This window comes from Protopterus annectens, chromosome 1.part1, assembly GCF_019279795.1.
Source record: "Protopterus annectens isolate FY-2018-M chromosome 1.part1, PAN1.0, whole genome shotgun sequence".
Lineage (NCBI taxonomy): Eukaryota > Metazoa > Chordata > Ceratodontiformes > Protopteridae > Protopterus > Protopterus annectens.
In genome coordinates, this window is record NC_056726.1 from 480724325 (window position 1) to 480748662 (window position 24338).

General features: G+C 40.0%; 1 protein-coding gene across 1 annotated transcript in view; it reads right to left on the reverse strand.

Moving 5' to 3' along the window:
• The window catches only part of LOC122805947 (5-hydroxytryptamine receptor 1D-like), a 281283-nt gene that overhangs the window by 78860 nt on the left and 178085 nt on the right, over nt 1-24338 (reverse strand). The window lies entirely within an intron of this gene.

Genomic DNA, 24338 nt, shown 5'->3' on the forward strand with positions numbered 1-24338 from the left:
CTTTTACTATTAAAATGACTTGTGTTGGTATTTCTCTATCATGCAGCTAAACTCTATAAGAATCCTTTCTGTCTTTCAATTTACATGGAAAAGTATGGAAAAGCCAACTTCATGCTACTCAAGTCAGAAGTGACAAACTTCATGACACCCATGCAGACGGGAACTGAAAGTTCAACTGCTGAATCCTACACTAAGGCACTGTACGAGCACATCCACTCATGCATTAATCGTGCCATCCCAAATAGAACCAAAATACTCTCATCCAAAAAAAGGAAGCCAATCTGGTGGTCCCCTGCCATAAACAAACTTTACAACAAAAGGAAGAAACTTTTGCAGAAAAGAGGAAAATCCCAGGATGCAAAAAACTCCCTTACTAGCCTCAGTAAGAAACTGAGATGCCTCACAAAATCCTCCAAAGCTAGTTACAAAAATAAAATTGCCAAAGATTCCAAAGACAACCACAAAGCATTCTATAACTATGTCAAGAATCTAAATGGCAATGCTCAGATCTGCTCTGAGCTAAAACAGAATGGCATTAAATATACTGATCCGAAGGATATTGCCAATATCCTGGCAGATCGATTCAGTGCCAACTTCACCCCTCTCACCCCCTAAATGGCCCATCTCAATACCGGAAGATTGCCAAATTCCAGTAATAATGGCCACACAGGTACAAAACGCACTCTCTAAAGCCAAGAATACAGCATCCATGGGACCAGATGACATCCCAGGCTGTGTACTACATGAACTACAATATGAACTGGCACCTCACCTAAGTGTCATGTTTAATCATAGCCTCACCTCAGGTTTCATGCCCACTGAGTGGCGCAGAGCTACAGTTATCCCAATTCACAAGGGGGGATCCACCTTGGATCCAGGAAACTACCGTCCCATCAGTCTGACAAGCCTTATCTGCAAGGCCATGGAGCATATTACCATGGAACTTATAAACAAAGACATTGGCAACCTTCAAACACTGGACCCCACCCAGTTTGGGTTTGTGAAGGGCCGATCTTGTCTCCTGAACCTGATTGACTTCTTTGAATCAGTCTCCAGAGCCATGGACAAGGATAAGGTGGTCCACACAGCCTATCTAGACCTTGCCAAGGCCTTTGACACCATCCCCCACTCTGGAATCATAGATAAACTTACTAAGTTGGGCATTAATCCCTATGTCACCCAATGGGTTGCTAAATGGCTTACTGATAGAACCCACACTGTAAAAGTAGCCGACTCCAAATCCAGCTCCAGACAAGTGACAAGTGGATTACCTCAGGGTTCAGTCCTGGGGCCTCTTGTTTGGCATCTACTTCTCTGAAGTACAGGTCAACACTAAGGGACTCTGGCTAACAAAGTTTGCAGATGACTGCAAACTGGGAGCCATTATTGAATCCCCAAATGATGTGGATACTCTACAAAAGGGCCTTACAGAAACAGATGCTTGGTGCCAGAGCCATTGGCTCAAGCTCAATGCCAAGAAATGTATTGTTATCCCCTTTGGGAAAAAACATGTATCCATGAATTACCATATAGGTGGCAGTACACTAAACACAGAAAGTGTGATAAGAGACTTAGGGACACAGGTGGACAGTGGTCTCACCTTCGATAACCACATCGCCACAACAGTCAGGAAATCCTTCTATGTGGCACACCTCATCACAAAGGGCTTTTCATCCAGAAAAAAGGAGGTCATTGTCCCACTGTACTCATCCCTCATTAGACCCATTATAGAATACAACGCCCCATTTGGTATGTACCTCTCAAGACATCTGCAACAACTGGAAAGGCCTCAGAAATACCTCACTAAAAGAATCACAGGCCTAAAGCAGATGCCCTATGCTGACCGCCTTAAAAAACTGCGGCTATACTCTGTCGCATATCGCCTACTCAGAGGCGATCTCTGCTTAACATACAAGGCCATGTCAAAGCCAGAGCTGTTGGACATGCTACACTTAAAGAAATCCCAGTTCCTCAGAGATACACGCTCCAGGGATCTAAACCTTGTCATCACAATAAACAAAACATGCTGGAGGGATAGGTTCCTGACCCAGAGACTCCCCAGACTCTGGAATAGATTGCCCATACATGTCAAGCAGAGTGCCTCTTTGGACCTCTTCAAGAGGAACCTTGACGATTGGATGGGAGAAAGGAAATTCACCCCAGGGATCACGTCAGTCGCCCTGCTAGACAGGGGTCCAGGAAAGTAAATAATGTGGGAAGAAATAGCCAGGGAATTGTTATGGCTAGGCTTGTATAGGCCCTAGGGCTGATAGCCTAGTACCAACCTATGAACCTATGAACCTATGAACATCATTTTAGAATTACTTTCTCTGAATGCCTGCTAATGTTTCTGAATCAGTTAGAAATATTGAATTTCACTTGACTTGAAATTCCAACTCAGGTACAGCTGACAACATTAGATTGGACACAACCACTTTGTTACAATGTATGCTGACCATAAATTATGTGTAGATTGACATTATTTGTTTGCTGTGTGAGATCTGCTCTTGCTGCATTTTATGTATGTTGGTGTTTTTAATAAATACCAATATACATCTAATTTACAAAGGTTGTCTATTAACACTGTAATTAATTTAAAGCATGTTAGTGTCAGTGAGATAGTTTTCTGATAAAAAGTGCTCTTCTAGCATAAACATTGTCTTGAAGAATGCTACCTGAGTACAATATCTGATAGTGCCTTTACTGCAAGTTGTAGTTTTTTCAAGCATTTATCTACTCTCTTTAGTGGCTATATTAATCAGCTTTCATTTCTAAAAGGAACAAACTGGGTAGTGGATGGTCCCCAGGTGCGTGAAGTCATGACTTGTTGAGACCATATCATATCAAAAATGGAGGAATTGTTGATACAGCTATTGCTAAAGTTGCTAGGAAGTGTTTATATGGCCATTTATTTTACTCTGCATTCAAGCATTCATTATGCCGTCAGTCATGCATTACATTACTAACTCTCTATGTAGAAAAGAGCTGAATACTCTAAAAAAGCTGCACGTAAATCAAATTACATTGTTTGCTGTTATAGTTTTCTATGTATTTGAAAGCCATTTTAGAAGCAGACAATATCTATTGCTTTTATTCACGGTTGGCAAATGAACATATGTAACAGTACAAGACTGGGTGAACATCCTGTATGTTAAGAAATAAGGGGAAAAGCCAGTAACACAACAGTGATATACATGTTGCAATTGTTACAACAGCATATGAGCAAATTATATGATTGTATGCACTGTAATGGCATATCCACAGCTGAACATACAACCATTAAAGTATGCGGTTTCTTTATTTTTGTTAAATACTTCTCACTGATCAATAAGTAGAAATCATTTTGCAGGTTGGAGGAAATGTAGCAACCTGTTTTCATCATTTTTAGAGTATAATCATCATGCTCCAAAAAATACAAAATTGTCATTAGAGGATCCATGAAGATTTTCTCCCAAGGTCCCCGGACTTTGAGTCACCATTTGAGCACTAAGAACACATCACTGTGTACCCTGCAGAGACCATAATCTTCTTTTCCATGTCACAAGAGCAACTTCTAGCTTTTCAAGTTCTGTATGTGAATGAACATAAAAGTTTGCAGTAATGTCAAAAAGTTGCTCATTTGAGGGTGGCAAAGCCTGTCACCTATATCACTATGCAGGGAGTTTCATTCCTTGCAGCCCTTTAAATACAGAATCAGTTCTAAAGTTGCTATGCCTCAGGAAAGGGGGGCTTCCTCCTGCAGTGACTTCTATTGAGCAAACTGCATTTTTTTTTTTAAAGAACATCAAAAAATGTTGAAACTATGAGCCTACTACCACTGTCCTCTATATTTTAGATTTAAGTCTAGAATAGCCTGTCCCCCAAGTTGTCAAAGAGCTTTGCACAAACAGTGATCACATTATTGCATTTTGGAAACACATAATATCTATACTTGCAGATCTGGCTCACTCAGACGTCTGTAGTCCCAAATAACATGGATATTTCATGAAAATAAGTGCAGTAATTACTAATGAAGAAATAAGAAGAACATCCACAACTGTGTAATAGGTTACGGAGCCTGTTCTCCAAAAGTATTATTATTTTTGCAGACATGCATTAAGCTAATCATTACTCATAACACATGACAGACATCTGGCCAATTAGTAGCACTCACTAAGAATTAGGAAACCATTCAGGAACAGCGTTTTATGCAAAATGGGGATGGTAGGTATCCCATAAAGCACTGTTGTCAATGTTTAAAAAAATCAAAAGAAAACGTCTGCAAAAATTAGTCATGTACCCTGAAAATTAATATACTGAGCTGACAGGGTAAGAATAAGTTTGTTAATTTACCTTTTGTAATTTAACTCCCTCACAGTAAGACATTGTCCTGTTCGATTCTCAGCTAGAGCGTCTTCTGTCTGGACACATGCATGAATGGGCAATATCTGATGTGGGACTAAGTAATAGTAGATTATTTGCTTAGCTCTTCTGCATCTACTTGATTTTAGTTTGCTTTGATTTCTATTCTAAGTATTGAAGAGGGGATTATATGAAGGTTGTGCGTCAGGGCTGGCAACTCAGTATGTAAAAATCTACTGCCATTCATTAGCAGACCGGAGTTCTGCTGTGGTGACCCCTAACCGGGAAAAGCCAAAAGACACAACAACATTATAAAGAAAGAAATTTAACTCTAGAAGGATAGAGCCAAACGTAGCCTTGGATTCAGACAGATCCTCTCTGCTCATGCTAATTGGTCAATGTGGTTTGGCCTATTAGCATGATGGAGAAAATCTCCAGTTTAGTGACATTGTAAAGTCATCCAGTGGAACAACTCATTAGTGGTTCTTGCCATGATTCTGAATCAAACATTGCACTGTTAGACCTGACCATGCTAGTGTTCTCCATAGCGAAAGACTTAAAAGAACATTTAATGTGCCTATGTAAAAATGTTACGGATACCACAAAAATGTATGATGAAAGAGGTTTATGGACTGGAGGATGGGAATGTGGGGTTATATTAAAAATGGAAAGCAATAATGTGATACATATTCCCAGTGTTATTAATGCAAACGGTAATAGGGTTATTTTGAAAAATACGAGGACAGCCTAAAACCTCTTTTTCTGTGGAAAAGCTGATCATTTAATTAGTGAATATGATAAAATATTTTATAAGTGGGTAAATGGGTAGTGATCCAAAAAATATGACTTAAATTGCAAGAAATTTGGTAACACTGGACATGCATGGTTAGAATGTGAAGAAAATGTACAAAGTATGGATGAAGAAGCTGTACAAAATGTTGAACACAATAAAAAGAAAAGAACAAGAAGAACAGATTGAGACATAAAATAAAGAGATAAATATAACAGAAGGAGAGAAAGACAAAGACAAGGGCTCTGTGGATACAAGTGAAGAAGAATATGCAAATTGGCAAATAGTAAGAGGAAAGAAACATTCCATAAGGAAATGAGTGAAAAAAAAAGAAAATTTAAAAGTATAATTACAAAAGAAAACAAAAAAGGTAAAGTATGAGAAATATAACATATTAACTATTGTTTAAAAGACGAAGATTCTAGCTTTAAATGTTAATAGTGTGAAAGTATGTTTTTTGTGACTTCATTGATTTTAAAGTTGTTCATAGTTTTATTTAAAAACTGTGGAAATTAACGCTTCTCAGATTTTGTGACCCTTTACAGAATATTTACGGGGTATGTTTCATGTTTTGTGCTCCTTTATAGAAAAATGACAGGATATATTACATAAAAATACTACACATTTTTGTAAATAATTGAATGGTGAAGAAGTTTTGTACATGCAGTTGCCAGCTTTCATCATTTTTTTGTTTTAGAGTTATTCATAACTGTTACAAATGAGAAACATTGCATGGCATGTTTTAATAAAGACAAGCAGTACACTAACATACATTTTTGCATTTTTTGTCCACCATAGGAATGCCCAGTCCTGTGTCCCCTGGAATACATTGGGCGATTGGTTGTTAGTACTGGAGCCATAGGGTTAAGTCCTGGAAGGGTGCAAAAAAGGTTAATGGCTTCAAAATCCTCAGATATCTAAACAGAAATGTAGCAGCTCTATCTGTACTCTGTCTCTTATAGATTCCTCTATGGAGATCTATGTCTAGTCTTTTAAGCCATGACAGCTCCAACCCTCCTTGATCTCCTATTCCTTTGCAGAACAAATAGTTTCTCAAATACCTAATTAAAAGAACCAAACCTTCATCAACAAATAATTAAGATAAGCTAGCATGATATATTCATATCCAAATGTATCCCCCACCTCTGGAACAAACTTCCTCTACATGTCAAGCAGAATAGCACCCCTACCATATTCAAGGTAAACCTAGATAATTGGATAGGCAGCCTCAAACTCTCACCTGGTCTATCATTTGGTGTCCTTCTTGATGTTGTAGGGAACATCTGAATATGGTTTAATGGCTAGACTTGTAATGCTCTGTAGATTTACTGCCAAGTACTTACCTATGAACCTCTGAATTCATTACATTATATATATCTTTGTTTAATTTCTTTAAGTTATTTTGCTATGAACAGCAAGCGGTGCTGCCATTACTGAAAATGTGTAAATATGTCATGTGAACCTAATAATGTTGCTGCCAAAATGCATGCAGATAAATGTGCTGATGATGCAAACAAAGTCTTGGCAAACATTTTTATTTGTTCTCATATTTGGATAAGTAGTTTTGCATTGCATGAGACGAGTGCCATTTAGGAGATATGGAAAGACGGAGTGATATATACATATATCTGCTGTAGAAATACAAGTGCATTGTGATGCAAAAATGTGTGAGTAGACTAAGAACTCTTCAATGCAGCCCAGAATGTGATACAAACCCCACATAATGTGTAAATTGGTTCCTCACACCCAGCTCCAGGATCTCACTAGCCCAAGCTTACCTTATCCCCAACCTCTTTTTGCATCTCTCAAATTTTAACCAACTTACAGTCTTCACTACTTTCCAAACATGAAACCACCTACAGCAAAGTTGCTAGATTTGCAACTAACTTACCCTCAAGATCACACCACTGTCTCACTCTCCAGACACTCCGCTGGCTAGAGTATGCTAACCAACTCTTTTTTACTCAACTTCTCATTATCCATACTATTTAGAATAAGCCCTCCTCTTGCCCTAGCATTTACTCACTTGTCTCCTTTTATAAGCCCCCTTGATTCCTCAGAAGCTCTAATCAATGTCTCTTACAAATTCACAAACCTAAAAAAATCTATTGGACAGAATCTCTACAGCTACTTCTCTGTTCTTGCATGGTCAAGCTCCCTATGACCCTTAGAAATATTTCCCATATCCATGAATTCAAGAAAACTCTCAAAAGGTACCTTAATAGCACATGGATTTGCCTCTGTAATCATCCCACATGAACCCACCCCTTTCTCTATCACTATCCTCTCTGTTCCTCCCCTCCCTACTACCATAACTCACTTAACGACTGCTCTGTATTGTACAGTTATCATCTGAAGATAACCCAATGTGTTAAGTAAATTCATTCAAATGTTTTATTATTTATTTCTTTGCTATGTTTTTTCTTCAATGTTATAATGCCTCTTACTATATTGTACTGTGGAGCTTTATCTACATTTGCTTAAGTGTTTTACTGTATATTGTATTCAACTTCAATTTTTGTAAATTTTTATTGCTTACTTGTGCTGTGGAGCTTTTCTCCCCAGGCCTCCACTGAAAAAGAGGTTTTGCTCAGATGGACTATCCTAGTTAACAAATGTCAAATAAATAAATAAATAAAATTAACAGGTAGTATACAGGAATAGGTAATCAGCACACAACATCTTTATCTTTCTGAGTTGCACAGAATATCGCCTGCTACTCAGCGATCAGAACTGCAGTCGTGCTTGCTGACACCTTGTACCCAGGGTGGCTGCCCCCTTCATCACACTCTAGCTACACTTCTGTTTCCTGATCATCAAAAGCACTAAATAAATAAATACATTTTGTCCGTAAGTTCTTCTTCAGACCAGATTACCCTTCCATGCCTGATACTATGAGATTGAAGCAAACAGGGCATCAGTTAGGAAACTGCTCTTTGTGCCTAAAACTGTAAAACATTAACAAAGGGTGCACCTCTAAGTCGATGCTGACCTCAGTCTCTTAATGAACTCAATGCTGGGAAATAATCCCCTCTTCAATACTTAGAATAGAAATCAAAGCAAACTAAAATCAAGTAGATGCAGAAGAGCTAAGCAAATAATCTACCATTACTTAGTCCCACATCAAGAAAAAAAACAAAAAAACAAGATAAATCGGAGGCATCCCATTCTTCTCATACAATCTGGCTTTATATATTTTAGATTTAGGCTTTTGCCTAAAAGAAAAAACAAATTTGATGAAGCTAGACACTGTGTTGTCAAAAGGAAATATAGGATTAGACCCCCTCAAACCTGTAATGTACTACAAAGAAACATGCTGTCAAGGCAGTACTAAAAATCACCTACAAAATAATTTGTATTGTAAATGCAGCATGATATAAATTATTCTAAATAAGATTATCCATTTACTCTCCTTCATACGTCTGGTTCTTACTTAGTGTACTTTTATGTTACTAAAGAAATGCCATTATAGCTTTATAGGTTATCTCTTCTGCTGCCTTTTCACTTTACTTTTATCTACTGTATTCATTCAATGTGCTTACGTCACTGAAGGTCTTCCAGACTTATTTTTGTTCACTAACTACCCTTGCTCTGACCCAATTATTAATTATTTTACTGTCACAAATTTTTAGAAATTTATTATGTTGATACATTTTTAATTTGCTAAACAATGAAGTTGTCATTCCTGTATGTGTATATCTGAATATGATGCCTTATCAGTATGATAGTACATTTCCAACTTGTTTAATAGATACCTTTATTGTGACTAATTCTAATAATGTGTGCTGTCTTACACTGCAGTAGGGTTTTTCAGCCCAACAATGCATTGAAAAACAGCATTCATATTGGGGTATTTCTGATTAATTAATGTAACAAATAAATAAATGGTATGTCTCTAGCTATGAATTATTTTATTTGATTGGTTTGTTGGTCAGGTTTACTGGTGGAATAATAGAATCATTGCACTTGATCTAGCTTCTTTGTTGCTGCAGCAAAAACCTGAGAAAACTGATGCAATAAATTCTGGACAGCATAATGATTTTGTCATCTGCTTATAGAATTCTCAGAAACATATTTTATCAACATATACAGTGTAGCAGGTTCCTTGATCAGGACCATAGCTGTTTTCCTGTCATCCACAAGACTGTTTAAATTACTTATAATTCTAAGTAAAAGTTATACAGTATTTTTGTCTCTGCACTTTATTGTTTTCTTCTCTGATATTAGGTAGTGAAGATTGCTTCTAAAAGGCAAATTAAAAATCAAAAATACTAATTTCCTTCATAGTAACTATATACAATTCATGCCTCTTCTTTAGTGAGGATACCAGGTGCCAAGTAATCCTGCTCCTCCCCCACCACTGATGTGCATGCCCCCAGCTGACCATCATCTGCCCTGCTGCACTATGGTGCATGCTCCGAGCTGACCATCATCTGCCCTGCTGCACCATGGTGCATGCCCCCAGCTGACCATCTGCTGCCCTGCTGCACCATGGTGCATGCCCCCAGCTGACCATCAGCTGCCCTGCTGCACCATGGTGCATGCAGCTGACCATCAGCTGCCCTGCTGCACCATGGTGCATGCAGCTGACCATCAGCTGCCCTGCTGCACCATTTATCCTCGACAACAGAAAAAGAGTTGAAATGTGTGTGTGTTTCATGCATACATTTATGTCCTGGTATTGTATTCTCATTTGTGCAAAGTGCCATCTTTTCCTGTATTGAGTTAGGATTAATTGCTCATAGAAGTATCTTTGACTTCTGCCTGTCTAGTTTATAGAGTTTCAACAAATTTATTGGAGGTGATGACTGTAAATCTGTTCTGTTGAAGGGCCCCAGAACTTGTCATTTTGTATCCTTTCATCATCATCTTCTTTCAGCTGTTCCCGTTAGGGGTCACCACAGTGGATCATCTGTTTCCATTTCTTCCTGTCCTCTGCATCTTGCTCTGTCACACCAACCACGTGCATGTCCTCTCTCACCACATCCATAAACATTATCTTAGGCCTTCCTCTTTTCCTGTTACCTGGTTGCTTCATTCTTAGCATCTTTTTCCCAATATACTCAGCATCCCTTCTCAGCACATGTCCAAACCAACGTAATCTTGCCTCTCTGGCCTTGTCTCCAAACCTTCCAACCTGGGCTGACCCTCTAATATACTTATTCCTAATCCTGTCCACCCTTGTCACACCCAGTGCAAATCTTAACATCTTTAACTCTGCCACATCCAGCTCAAACTCCTGCCTTTTTGTCAATGCCACTGTCTCCAACCCATATAACATAGCTGGTCTCACTGCCCTCTTGTAGACCTTCCCTTTCACTCTTAGTGGTACTCGTCTATCACAAATCGCTCCTGACACTCTTCTCCACATATATTATAAATGTTTTTAAACATCTTTATTAAATTATCACTTAAGACATAGGCACATTTATTTATTTATTTACTGGGAAATTCCGACTGGACTCAGGTCCTTTTTCAGCGGATGCCCGGGGAGAAAAGCTTCACAGTTTGTACATAAGTAAATGTAACACAAAGTAGAGGTAATGACATAGAACAAGTGTGGCTGTTGGCATTAATACAGTAATAGACAACAATTGTAAACAATAAAACAGTTGAAGAGTTGCATAGTTAAAGTAGCCTATCATTATTTAATAATAAAAGTTGTAACAGTAAAACAGCTAAGGTTGCATAGTTAAAAAGTAGACTATCAATATCAAAACTTAAGCAAAGTCGACTAACATTATCAGACTGAGATGAGCACTAGTGGCAGTTAGTTAATTTAAGAAAAGATGGGTTGAGAGTCTGAGTGGAAGAAGGAAGAGTGGTGGGGGGGTGGGCTTTAGTCTGAATTTGAGCAAGGACAGAGCCAATGCATATTTAGGTGCGATTTAAGTGCAGTCTTGAAATGACTGCAGGAAGGTAGAGTAGTTATGGAGGGGGGGGGGTTGTTCCAAAGTTTGGAGTTTTTGGCTTTGATAACAAGAAGTTATCACAAGGATTGATATACGTCAGTAGAAAAGGGAACAAGCCATATTAACATTTTTCACATTCATGCAATAGTCATTACTTATATGTTTTACTTCTAACTATTATTATTCACACCAACATTACACTAGTTGTTGCCTTACAGCTCACTCCTCCTCCTAAACATTATTCTACATGTTTTGCTTCCACAAATTTCATTTATTCCTATGTAATTTGCTCCTTCCCTTTTCTAAAGATCCCACTTCCATTTTTTTTTATCTCCATCAGCACGTAGTTTAGAGTATGATTTCCATTTTTAGCAACTGCTTTTTTGGCAGCCAATAACATTAAACTTAGTAAGACATTATTATACGTAGACAATTCAGATCCTGTGTCTCAGCTTAAAAGAATCATTTCCTTAGTTATAGCCATTTGCTCCCCAACATTTCTGAGAGAGCCCTCTATGGGGACTTTTTATAATCCGCTAACTCATTACACTCAAAAAAAATGTTCCCAGCTACCTCTCTCTTTTCCATCAGATCTCCTGCATTTGTTGTCTACCTGAAAAAAATTCTCAGAAATCTGCTTGAGGTATAAATATGTCTATGAAAACACTTCCAAGGAAAAATCTTAAGTCTTCTGGACATTGTTGCATACATGAGAGCCATACAGATGTCCTTCTATTGTTCCTTTGTTAATTGCCTTTCCATTCTCTTTTCACACTCTTTTCTAACCTCATCTGACTGTTTCTTAAAGTTATTGTGCAATATTATATATGACCTACTAATTATCCTTTTTAAACTGTATCTTCTGTTCTAAACTCAACGGAAAACTCTACCAGAGCTGGTCTTTAATTTATCGCTCTCCTAAAATGCTGATCATACATTGTGAACATTTCAGTAAATATAGTACTGAACTGTGTGAAGATACTATTATTGGCATACATTTCTTACCAATAATGACTAGATAGCTCTGATATATTTCAGACTTTGTTCTTCGAATTACAGAATTGATTCATTCAAACTTATTCTGCAAAGAAAGCAAAACATTCACTGAAAACATTGTTTTAGGCTTCAAAATACTTGAAACAAAGATAAGCTCAGTCCTGATGGCTGTGTTTAGGTCATTTGTCATTTTTTTTTTTTTGTTGTAGTGGAATTTCCTTCCCAATCGTCTTCTAAACTCACTCTAATCCTCCTGATTGGACTCCCACTCCACCATTCCTCTCAAAAGTATAAAATTTCACAAAGTGTCCAGACTTTTGCCTCATATCTTTGGTCTAGTCCTCATAAAATTATGGTTTTCTGGTAAATTCTTGAGGATTGCATTCATTAAATAATGACAGACGTTGGAGTTTCATATTTCATATCCTTCAGAAAATGCACGCTAATGCAAAATCTGTTATCCTAGCAACTTTAAGAGAAATATTAAAATCTTTCCCTGATTTTGGCCCTTTGTCCCCCATTATCTTAGGCCTTGTGAAGACTGGTAGAGAAGGGTGAAGGCTGCCAGCCTAGCCAGATAGAATTTTATACATAATTCTATAATTTGTAAATATGAATGTAATCTACTGGCTTGTTGTCTTAAATGCAAAGAAATACTGTTACATGTGGAACTGAAAATAAATGTGACAACAGTGCACTCTACTGACCAAAGTAAAGCATGCAGTGACCCTATAAAGTAGACAGTGGTGCCAAAAAGTCTAGATGAAGAAATGTTTTCTATTGTTTTAACCAAGAGTTAAATTTCTAGATTTAAACATGTAAATGTATTTTCATTGCTCTGTTTCCTGACCAGCTGCAAGATAACAAAAGGGAGATGTTAAAAATGTAAATGCAGTTAATGTGTAGCCTGAGAACTCCAGGAAAGAGTAAAAGAAGGATGTAATGTTTATCAGAACTGCAAGTTCAATTTAAACAGAGAGAACCAGAGATTAAGCATTTGTGTCTTGATCATCTAACTCACAGCACTGCCTGTAGTCATATGTAAGTTATCTTAGACTTGTGTTTTCTTTTAGAAATAGCTAGGAACTAGAAATATTAGACTGAGTGTTTTTCTGTGATGGCAGAACTGTACTACTGATTTATTTAAGTATTTCTGTGTGATCTCTGAACTTTTGACTAGCACTGTGTAGTAGAAAGTATTGTCTTGTGGTTTTAATTATTTATTATTAAATATTTTAAAACCTTTTAACTGTGGATAGTTTGTGTAGAGATAAGTTAAGCTCTAAGAGTGCCTTGCATGTATATAAGGATCCTGTACCAAGTCACTCTAATAACCATTGAGACTGTTTAGTCATACTACCAATTGGATAATAATAGTGCACAGTAATAATTGGACACCCTTTTAAGGGCCTTTGAGTAGCTGATAATTATTAGCTGGGTGGTGGCAGGGTATTACCATATAGTCTGGGTAAATGGGGCACAGCTGGAGAACCTGTGCCAGCCTTCCCCAGAAGTGTCTGTGTGGTTATGTAAACTCTTATCTCAAAGTGTGTGTGTGTCTGTCAGCTACTTGGGCAGGGACACAAAGTACTGGTTGGACAGAGAGGGTGCTGGAGATTTTAGTTTGCCCAGCTAGGCTGAGATCTGGACCCTATAGTTGTGCCAGTGGGGAGTCTTGCTGGGGACCTGGGGAGCAAGGGAGCGACCAGCCCTGGACTGACTGTGATCTATATGTGCTTTTAAGGGAAATTGCACTTTGCTGTGTATATTTGTTATCCTTTCTCCATATATGAGACACCCTCTCTGGTGTTAGTGGTGAGGATTGAGGCTCCTTGATTGCTGGGCCAGGGCAAGGGCATCACATATTAATTGGTGACAGTGGTTGAGATATCCACCTCACATATTAATTGTTTAGCAATGGTGGGATATCCACATCACATAGTAATTAGTTGGCAAATACTAACTGGCTTGTAGCGGTGTGGGTAGAGTGAATCCTGTAGCTTGTTACAGTGAGCTTTGAAGGTGTTTTGTACTCTGAAACAGCCACACAGTGAATACTCAGAGTTCAGATCACAATTGTTTTATTTATTTTGTCAGCTTAGTTAGCGTGAACAGGCAGCATGCCAGCAGAGGAGTATGGAAAGCTGACAAGGAGCCAGCTGGCAGAGATGTGCCAGGCTAGGGGACTGGTGCATGGAAACCTGACTAAGGCAGACCTGATTGCAGCCTCGGTTACAGCTGCATCAGAAAACAGCAACCAGGAGGATGATCAGACTGGCAGCGGAGATATAATACCCTCAGAGAATGGACAGCTCAACCTTTCTGCAATGGACTTAAAAATCCAGCTGGAGCTAAAAAGATTTGAGTTGGAGGCCAGGCATGTGGAAATAGAAGCAAATGAGAGACTGCAATGTTTGCAGGCTGAGGAGAATAAGAAACTGTTACATCTGGAAGCTGAGGAAAATGAAAAGCAGAGGCAGCATGAGAAGTAGATGCTGACTATTTGCCAGAGTCATGGAGGTAATGGGGAAGGGAGTAACAGGACCCCAGAAGCACAAAAGGTCAGTAAATTTCTGTCTTTCCCAGTTTAAAGAGGGGGATAATTTTGATAGTTTCATTTATATGTTTGAGAGGGTATGTAAAAAGTATGAAGTTGACCAAGGGCTCTGGGTATGGTTTCTGACCCCCCCTTACTCCATGGTAAAGCTGTAACTGTTCTGTCCAAAATGTCTGACATTGCATGTTTTGATTATACTGCTGTAAAAAATAGTCTTTTAGAACTGTTTAAGCTAACACCTGAAATGTATAGGAAAAAGTTTCATGAGCATACTAGCAAGGCAGATGAAAGTGTGTGTGAATATGTTGCTGAACTGAGCACTTATTTCCATAGGTGGGCAAGTGGATGTCAGATCACCGCTTTTGAAGGGCTGGCAGACCTTTTCGTGAGGGAACAACACTTAGCACTTTGCCTGAGGACATGAGGATCTGGTTAGCTGATAGAGAATGTGCTACTTCAGATGAGTTGGGGAAGAAGGGAGACCTATACCTGGCAATCAGAGTAGCCCTGCATAGGGAAGGGACCCCTAGTACTGCTCATGGGTCTAAAGGAACCCATGGTGGGCAGCACAGACTGCCACAACAGGATCTGCCAGTAGCAGGGGAAGCCACTAGTCCAGGTACATGTCCAGGAGGGTTAAATGTTTTGAATACAACCAGTGGGGCCATGTGGCATACATGTGTCCATGGAGGCAAGGTGGGGAACAAAAGGTGAGTGAGCCAGTAAATGGGAAAGACAAAATGCCAATAGTAGGTTGTCTTGAGACAACAGGGGTACTAAACTACCATCCTGCAGATGTCCTGAGAGGGAAGGATTTGAATGAGGCAGTACCATGTGCGTATGCAGTTGCACACAGTCAGGCTTGGAGACAAGCAGGTAAGTCTGGTAGCCTGGGGGAGACCCAGACAGATGGCATACTTGCAGCCAGGACAGTTGGGGTGGTTACTTCAGGGAGGGAGCTACTCTGTAGCAGTGAAACTGAAGGTGAGCCACAGCTGCTTGTGGGTACTGATGTTCCCTTGGACAGAGGGACTGCAAAGGTAGAGGTGAATAATAGTACCCAGGCTGACACTGAGGCACCACTGTCAGAGGATGCCAGACTTCCTGTAGAAGAGGAGCTGGGAAAGGTTACAAGGAGAGATTTGAGACAGGCTCAGCTCTCAGACCCTACATTGCAAGGCCTGAGGCAGGAAGTTAGGGAGGCACCTGATTCTCAAGGAAAGGGTTATCTGTATAGTGGGACAAAGGGTTACTATACAGAGAGTGGACCCCTGTGGGAGGGCTAGAATGTGAGAGAGTACAGCAGTTGGTAGAGCCTAGAGCCTACCATCTGACACTTCTAGCCATAGCCCATGATATTCCCTTTGCAGGTCATATGGGAATAAAATGTACAAAGAGGAGTATTATGCAGAACGTCTATTGGCCTGGAATTTCCAGAGATGTAACAGGGTACTGCAGGACCTGTGAGCAGTTCCAAAAGGTAGGCAAGGCAGGAGTCAAGGTGAGAGGTCCTTTGATGCCTTTGCCTGTGAACGAGGAGCCATTTCAGTGGGTAGCTATGGATATTGTGGGTCATCTGAGTATCCCAAGTTCCACAGGGAAAAAGTATATCCTAGTAGTAGTGTATTATGCTACACGATACCCTGAGGCAGTGGCTTTGACCTCCATTGAGGCAGAGAAGGTGGTAAATGCTTTGTTAGAGATTTTCAGCAGGGTAAGTTTCCCAAAAGAAATACTGACTGACAGAGGTGCCAATTTCATGTTAGACCTGCTGACTTGTCTGTGGAAGTCCTGTGGGGTGAAGCACATGAAGACCACCCCCTGCTATCCCCAGACTAATGGTCTTGTTGAGAGGTAAAATTCTGCAATCAAGTCCATGCTGCAGGAGTGGGACAAATATTTGCCCCATCTGTTGTTTGCTTACAAAGAAGTTCCCCATGAATCCACAGGTTTTTCACCCTTTGAGTTGCTGTATGGGCATAGGGTGAGGGGACCTCTAGATTTAATTTGAGATGAGTGGGAAGGTGAGTGCAAGTCTCACAAGGAGTCTGTTGTGGCATATGTCCTAAACCTCAGGACAAGGCTGAGGGAACTCATGGGCTTGGCCCAGGAGATCCTGGCAGAAGCCCAACAACAGAAAAAGGTGTGGTATGACAGGAATGCTCGAGCTAGAGAGTATGCTGTGGGGCAACAGGTAAAGCTTCTCATTCCTATCAGACACAACAAGCTGCAAGCAGCTTGGGATGGTCCCTACAAGGTGGTAAGACAGCTAAGTGCTGTTAACTACATGTTGGAACTGCTAGGCAGATGGCAGGGGCACAAATTGTACCATCTTAACATGATGAAATCTTACCATGACAGTGAGGCCCTTGTGTTGAGCATTTGCAGTGGATTGCAGGAGGAGTCTGAGGGAGATATGGGGACTGATCTCCTCAGTGAGGCTCGGGCTGACACTTCAGTGGAAGAGGTAGCAATGTCTCAGCAGTTATCTCCGACCCAGGTTCGAGAAATCCGAGCAGTGTTACAGGAATTTGGGGACATATTCACTGAGAAACCAGGGTGCACCCACCTGGTGCAGCACCAGGTGGATACAGGACCCCAAAGGCCTATTAGGCAGGCCCCTTATAGAGTGCCTGAGAGAGTCAAATAGACCCTGAGGGAGGAGGTACAGGAGATGTTGGAACTAGGGGTGATTCAAGTGTCCAACAGTCCCTGGGCCTCCCCAGTGGTGCTGGTGCCAAAGAAGGATGGCAGCACCAGGTTCTGTGTGGACTGCAGGAAATTAAATAGTCACACAGAGTCGGATGCTTACCCTATGCCTAGGGCAAATAGAGGCCCTAGAGCAGCTGGGTGGGGCTAAGTATCTTACAACCATTGATCATACCAAGGGTTACTGGCAGGTGCCCTTGACCCCCAGTGCTAGAGAGAAGTCAGCCTTTGTGACTCTTTTTGACTTGTATGAGTTCACAAAGATGCCCTTTGGGATGAAGAATGCCCCAGCGACTTTCCAGAGGCTGGTGGATGGTATCTTAGCAGAAGCAGGAGGGTTTGCCCTTGCTTACCTGGATGATATTGCCATCTACAGCCATTCCTGGCCAGACCACCTTCAGCATTTCAGGGAAGTGCTGAGCAGACTACTGAGGGCAGGGTTGACCATTAAGCTGAGCAAATGTCAGGTGGGTATGGCAGAGGTCTCCTACCTAGGACATAGAGTGGGGAGTGGTAAGATAAGGCCAGAACCTGCCAAAGTGGAAGCCATTCAGGCATGGCCTGCACCAGTTACTAAAAATCAGGTGAGGGCATTTTTTGGGACAGCAGGGTACTACAGAAAGTTTGTCCCCAGTTATAGCACCATAGCTGCTCCCCTCACAGACCTAACAAGGAAGAACAAGCCAGATAAGGTAGTGTGGACCCCAGCATGTGAGCAGGCATTCCAGAAGCTTAAAGAAGCTTTTGGAGGACTCCCTGTGTTAGCCAGTCCAGATTACAGCAAATAATTTGTTGTGCAGGTGGGTGCTTCAAATCATGGGGTGGGGGCTGTACCTAGCCAGATTTCTTCAGAGGGGGAAGAACACTCAGTGGTTTATCTCAGTCATAGGCTCCAACCCAGGAAGGAATGCTATGCAGCTGTAGAACAGGAATGTCTAGCCATAGTGTGGGCACTGCAGAAACTTCAGCCTTATCTGTATGGAAGGAAATTCACTGTTATGACAGATCACAACCCCCTAAAATGGTTAAACAGAGCCAGCCAGCAAAATGCCAAGTTGCTAAGATGGAGCCTAGGCTTGCAAGCATATGATATGTCAGTGCAGCACCGCAGTGGGAGTAGCGATTCCAATACAGATGGGCTCTCAAGATAGGGAATGGGGTAGGTATACTCAGATAGACCTGACCCTCTCAAGTGGTGTTCTTCAAGGGTCACTTGAAAAATTAGCTTGAGCTCTCCAAGGGGGAGAAATGTGAAGACTGGTAGAGAAGGGCAAAGGCTGCCAGCCTAGCCACATAGAATTGTATACATAATTCTATCATTTGTAAATATGAATGTAAACTACAGGCTTGTTGTTTTAAATGCAAAGACATACTGTTACATGTGGAACTGGAAATAAATGTGACAACAGTGCATTCTAATGACCAAAGTAAAGCATGTGGTGACTCTTTTAAGTAGACAGTGGTGCCAAAAAGTCTAGATGAAGAAATTATTTCTATTGTTTTTACCAAGAGTTACATTGCTAGATTTAAACATGCAAATGCATTTTCATTGCTCTGTTTCCTGCCCAGCTGCAAGATAACAAAAGGGAGATGTTAAGAATGTAAATGCAGTTAATGTGTAGCCTGGGAACCCCAGGAAAGTGTAAAAAAGGATGTAATGTTTATCAGAACTGCAATTTCAATTTAAACAGAGAGAACCAGAGATTATTAAGCATTTTGTCTTGATCATCCAACTCACAGCACTGCCTGTTGTCATGTGAAAGTTATCTTAGACTTGTGTTTTCTTTTAGAAATAGCTAGGAACTAGAAAGATTAGACTGTGTTTGTCTGTGATGTCAGAAGTGTACTACTGATTTATTTTAAGTATTTATGTATAATCTCTGAACTTTTGACTAGTAGAAAGTATTGTCTTGTGGTTTTAATTATTTATTATTACATATTTTAAAACCTTTTAACTGTGGCTGGTTTGTGTAGAGATAAGTTAAGCTCTAAGAGTACATTGCATGTATATAAGGATCCTGAACCAAGTCACTCTAATAACCATTGGGACTGTTTAGTCATACTATCAACTGGATAATAATATTTGCACAGTAATAATTGGACACCCTTTTAAGGGCCTTTGAGTAGCTGATAAGGCAGGGTACTACCATATAGTCCAGCCTTCCCCAGAAATGTCTGTGTGGTTGTGTAAACTCATATATCAAAGTGTGTGTGTGTCAGCTACTTGGGCAGGGACACGAAGCAATGGTTGGACAGAGTGGGTGCTGGAGATTTTAGCTTGTCCAGCTAGGCTGTGATCTGGACCCTATAGCTGTGCCAGTGGGGAGTCTTATTGGGCAGCTGGGGAGCTGGGGAGTGACCAGCCCCAGACTGACTGTGACCTCTGTGTGCTCTTAAGGGAAATTGCACTTTAGTGTGTGTATTTGTTATCCTTTCCTCATATATGAGATGCACTCTCTGGTGTTAGTGGTGAGGATTGAGGCTCCTTGATTACTGGGTCAGGGCACGGGCGTCACAGGCCCTGTTAGAATGTTTGAGAAACGAAGTTGAGAGGTATGTACTCCACTCTAATTCTATTGCTTTCTGTACTTTATGCCTCTGTTAAAACAAATAGCGGTCTGTTTCCAATGGTCACCCTGTTAGGACACATTCTGACACAGTGCTTAGATTCACAAAGTAGGATCCCCTTCCAGTCTAGGCCTCTTGCCTTCTGCACTCCATGCTTCTGCTAATATATACTACAGTCTGCCCCAAAAGCCATCATGAAAACCCACTTCTTAAAAATGCTCTACAATAAACATGCACTGCTGAGAAGCAAAGATCACTGTCATAGATAGTGATGCATTACGACTGTAGATAAATGTTTGATGGTGTATCAAGAATACAGATGAATGAAAAATACTTACACAGTATATGCGACCCATGTGTTTAATCCCATTATTTCTCTGGGGTTTATTATTAGGAAACTGTGTATATCCATAGGTGGAAAATGACTTCAAATCAAGAGGAGGCTGTGGAAAGCAGCTGAATGCATGAGAATAAATGGAGTGAGGTGGGGATATATTACGCATGTCTACGACTGTTTAACTGTGATCAGACAGCTGGGGTCAGTCACTTTCATTCACAGACAGCCTCAAGACCCACTCAGTATAGTGACTTTATTGACTGCATGCACATCAGAGGGCTGATTATGCTTAAATGGAAAAAATAATGGCCACATAATATCTTCTAGTTTCCTTTTACTCAGACATGTACTAGTCCTGCCAAGCCAGATATATGACTGTTTAACTGTTATCAAATAATAGCAAAAGTCAGTTTTATCCAAATACTGCCTCACTATCCATCAATTATAGGCATTTTATTGACTGCACCTCAAATATCTGGTTGTGATGAATTGAATGAATAAATGCATATATAATTGCTACAGTAATATATTTCAGTTTGTTGCTGTCAGATGTATACAGTGCAACCCATTACAACCCTCATGCCAGCAGCAGTGACAGACTGTATCACTAAGAAAATATGATGTACAGTAATATATGAATTCACCAATATGACTAGCATATCACATGTGATATAATTACTGGAAAATGAACCATAATGTGCTCTCATTTGTCTCCCAGTCATATATGTTGGACATAAAGCTATAGTAACTGCACAGTGGGTCAAAGCAAGTACAACAAGGGCATGTATGCTATATGTGGAGAAATGTATTATACATCATATCTGTGATTCCCATTATCATAATGACATACAAAACGCCCACTTCCCATTACATACAGAATAAATGTCATGTATACCTTTGTAGGCAGAAGACCAAAATGCATCATATTTGTCTTAACATCATTTATGTCAGACTCACAAAATGAGAAGGATGGCACATGTTCACAATGAAGTCATTCATTACATCTCAAAGCCAACAATAAACATAACAGTTGTCATTTGGAATGGCCAAACAGCACACATAACACCACATACCCTTCATGGCTTCCACAAACACTTTGTAGGACACCTGTACAACTGGGCAGTCTAAGAACAGTTCATTGCTGCAACCAAAAAGGTACCACACACACACAGCAATCCTGAAACTCAGCAGCACATACCATGACCATCCATCACAAAGTTCAGAAACTGATAACATGCAAAAGCAGTATGCAGGACACTTGCACAACACAACAAGCCAAGAAGAATTGTTTGCTGCAGCCAGAAACACACTACACACAACAGTCCTCCTGCAATTCAGTGTCACTTAGCTACCCATCACATTGTACAAACCAAATGTATCTCACAAGTTACTGCATCTTAGAGGTTATTTTAAGGGGTTATGTTACTTAGGGCATGACTTAATGGCTGTGTCTGTCCGTCAGAGACAGAGGTATTAGACCAAGGGTGAATTTCTGATTTCCCATCCACTGGTCCAGGCTGTGCTTAAAGAATGCGAATTACTTAGACAGATGTAAGAATAACAATACTAGTCATCAGATGTCCTTTAAAAATCAAAATGTTGTAAATGGAAATGTTACTAATCTGAGGCATGAAATTCCTGAAAATGTTTATTTTGTCACAACTTATAACATTATTAGTTGTAGAGTTGTGGATATTGTTAAACAATTTTGGCCCATGATGTTTAGGGAGAGAGATTTAAGTCTGCTTTTGCCTAAACAGGTTATAGCCTCTTAAAAAAGGGCTAGCAATTTAAAGGATATGGTAGTACATAACTATTTTGAGTTACCCAATGTTAATTTAAATAGAGAAGTGAATTTTGTTGTCGGTACGTTTTTTTGCAAAAAATGTTCTGTATGTACACATATGGTTAGTTCCTTCATCAAAATTAATGGATGTCCTTTTTACTGTTAAAAGAAATTTTGATTGTAACACTGTAGGTGTGATTTATGCTCTAAAATGTGGATGCAATAAGTTTTATATTGGAGAAACTAGTAGAAGTTTCAAAGCTCGTTTTCAAGAACATGTGAGGGACATTAGAAATGTGAAAGTGGAGAGCCATTTGGGCAATCACTTTTTTGAATTTCACAATTCTAATCCTGTAGGAATTTTAGGCTGTATCTTGGAAAAGGTGGAAATATTGATGGGTGAAAATGTATGTTTAAAGGATAAACTTCTGAGGAAAGAAACTATGTATATTCTTAAGTTTAATACTTTGGAACCCATAGGGTTAAACAAAGAGTGCAACTGGAATATTTAATTTAATTATTTAATTATTTAATTGATTAATTAATTTATTAGCAGTGGGATGGATTATTATGTTTTTTTGTATTTAAACCTGTGTTTTATCAATGTTTTTTACTCTGTGAAGGCCTGGGAGCCAAACCACTAAGTGTAATAAATATATTTTCTACCAGCATTGCTCTGTGATTATGGCTGTTGTCACTAGTGGTATTTTTTGTGCTTAAATAGGGTTAGGTAAAGGCTTTGATTCTCATGGACAGGAAGACTATTCCAGAGAATGGGGATTCTTTGAGATACATATCTGTCCCTCCAATGTGTCCTATTTAAGTCACAAGCAAAGTTTAAATCCTTAAATCTAGTACTTTTGGCGCTGATTGCTTTGCAGATATGCATCAGAGTGGGATCCAAGGATGCCTTGTATGCCAAGCATAAATCACCTTTTAGCAGTCTGTAGAAAACAGAGAATAGGGCTTTGAGGCAGCCTGCATGGGACATTGTGTTTATGCCCTGTATTCTTTCTGTGAGGAACCTCTGTGGACATTCCAGTTGTTGCATGGACTTTATCAGGTACATACCAAAGGGGTATTGTGTTCAATGATGGGTCTGATGATGAGGATGAGTACACTAGCATGATGACTTCTCCAGACATAGATGCCACACCCTTACTTATATTTTTAGTGACATAGAATTATTTTCTTAGTACTTCAGATACATGTTGGTCAAAAGCCAGGTTTCTGTCTACATGGATTCCCAAATCCCTGACTACTTTATCTACTTTTACAGGTGTTTTATCAAGAAGGTAGTTTCCCTGGGTGGCCGACTTCCCAAAAGGTAATATTATGCATTTCTTGGCACTGAGTTTAAAGCTGTGGCTTCGACACCAGTCATTTGTCTGTTTCAGACCTTCCTGTAAGATGCTAGTATCTTGAGGCATTTCTATCACTTCTCCTAGCTTGCAGTCATCTGCAAACTTGGTAAGCCAGAGGCCCTTGACATTGAGATTGACTTCCAAAAAATAGACGCCAAAGGAGGACCAGAGCTAGCACAGAGCCATGGGGGACTCCACTGCAGACCAGCATCTTTGTGGATGTGGCTTCTTCAGTCCTAACTTCCTGAGTCTTATCTGTAAGCTAGTTGGCTATCCAGTGAGTTACATATGGTTTACTCCTAATTCCATGAGTTTGTATACAATGCCCAAGTGGCTTATTCTATTAAATGCCTTAACTAGGTCAAGTAGGCTGTATGCACCATTTTGCCCTCATCCATTGTCTTGGTGACCCTCTCAAAGAAATTCACCAAGTTTAGTAGGCATAATCTTCCTTTGATGAAAGCAAATTGGGTTGTGTTCAGTGTTTGAAGGTTTCCTATGTCATTGTTAATCATTTCCATGATAATTATTTCTATGGTTTTGCATATGAAACAAGCCAGATTAATGGGTCTGTAGTTCCCAGGATTCATTGATGGTCTGCCCTTGTGCAGATGTATGACTGCTTCAATCTTCCATTCACATGGCATGAAGCCTTGGTGGATGGTATGGTTGAATAGTGACTCCAGTGGCCCTGAGAGGTCATACTTCAAGATATTTCGGAGCCATCCTGGATTATTATCAGGGTCCATCAAAGCTGTATTCTTGACCTTAGAGAGCACATCTATGACTGACTTCCTACTAGTAGTTGGAGGGTTTATGTTAGATGATACTGGGGCAGCTGGGAGGGGGCAGGGTAAAGTTGGAGCTGAATTTGGTAGCCAGAAGACTTGCTATATCTCCTAGTTCCATGAGCATGGCTCCAGTTATCAACACTTTAGCACACTGTTGTGTGCTGTCTTTTGAAGTTTTGAGATTAGC